Source organism: Onychomys torridus, chromosome X (assembly GCF_903995425.1).
Source record: "Onychomys torridus chromosome X, mOncTor1.1, whole genome shotgun sequence".
Taxonomy (NCBI): domain Eukaryota; kingdom Metazoa; phylum Chordata; class Mammalia; order Rodentia; family Cricetidae; genus Onychomys; species Onychomys torridus.
In genome coordinates this window covers 57,248,250-57,249,912 of record NC_050466.1, presented here as the reverse complement: position 1 = coordinate 57,249,912, position 1,663 = coordinate 57,248,250, and the positions used below count along the sequence as shown (strand labels likewise).

General features: G+C 43.8%; 1 pseudogene; it reads left to right on the top strand.

Annotated features, from left to right (window-relative positions):
* Positions 1–578: 578 nt before the first annotated feature.
* Positions 579–1,368, top strand: LOC118574439 (annotated as a pseudogene).
* Positions 1,369–1,663: the final 295 nt, after the last annotated feature.

Sequence of the window (1,663 nt, the reverse complement as noted above, 5' to 3'; positions counted from 1 at the left end):
TACTACCCAAAGCTCCACTGTAAAAATTACAGTTATAGGCACTAGAAAGTTATTTTGGTACTCACTTAAGCCTGTACCACTTTAAGTATTAAATACACACCATCATTCCTCAAAGTTATGAAACTGATGCTTAATGAGAAACAGTAAAGGGGATAATATTTGAACCACATAAACTCCAAAAGAGGGGAAAATAAAATGGTTTCCAAAATATTCATCCAAGATACATTTTGAAATAAGTATCAATGAATCAAATATGATACAATCATTTACCTGTTTACTAATAAAGTTCAAAGAGAACACCTATAAAGATATGGCAACAGCAGATTAGGGACACATTCTGATCTGGTGGGATACTGAAGGAGTGATGATGTACAATGTAGTATAGCCTCACCATCACTTATCTGATAATACCTGCTTACTATTAGGATTCAATCAACAGTTCTTTCTGGATTATTCTATTCTCCTGAAGAGAAAAATAACATGCAAAACTATGTTTCAGAGCTCTCCACACTGTCCAGGGATGGAGCTGTATGGCGTTGTTTTTGATTCCCATGGTAACTTAAAGGGAAACTTACACGATGGCTGGAGCCCTTGATGTCCAGCAGACGAAGGAGGAGGATGTCCTCAAGTTCCTTGCCACAGGAACCCACTTATGTGGCACCAACTTCGACTTTCAGATGAGCAGTACATCTACAAAAGGAAAAGTGATGGCATCTACGCCATAAATCTGGAGAGGACCTGGCAACAATAGTCAGAGCTGCAAGCAACAGCATCTCCCAGGTCCTCTTCAGGTGTGAAGCGAGCCTGGCTGAACTTTGCTGCTACCACTGGAGCCACGCCAATTGTTGGCTACTTCGTGCCTGGGACATTTGCTAACCAGACCCAAGTAGTCTTCAGGAAGCCATGGCTTTTAGTGGTGACTGATCCCAGGATTGACCCTCAGCCTCTCAGAGGTATCTTATATCAACTGTCCAACATTGCGCTGTGTAACACAGACTCTCCTCTGTGACACATGGACATTGCCATACCATGCAACAACAGGGGAGCTCACTCAGTGGGCCTGATGTGGTGGATGCTGGCTCGGGAAGCACTCTGCGTGCCTGATCTTTATTTCTAGAGACCCTGAGGAAGCTGAGAAGGAGAAGCAGGCTGCTGCTGAGAAGGTGGGGCCAAGGAGGAATTTTAGGGCTCCTGAGGTCACTGCTGCTCAGCCAGAAGTGGCAGACTGGTCTCACTCAGCATGTGCAGGTGCCCTCTGTACCCATCTAGCAGTTCTCTGATGAAGACTTGAGTGCCCAGCCAGCCACTGAGGACTGGTCAGCAGCTTCCATGGCACAGGCCGCTGAGGGGGTTGAAACCACTGAGTGATCCTGAGCTGCTCTGCAGACAACGGAGCATAGGGGGAAAAGGTGGAAGGTAAATAAAATTCCTAAAAGCTGAAAAGAAAAGAAAAACAAACAAACAAACAAAAAAACAACCTTATATTTTAGAATATAACCAGAATACCAAGCTATTAGTTTGTCTGCAAACATCGTTAAGGAAGAATTCAATTCTATCTTAATTCTTAGATTAATTCTAGGTCAACAGCGTTGTCCAGAGTGAGCATTTGTTGTGACTAGGCATCAACAGAACTGATGACTCACACTCGGCTAGCAGTGTTATA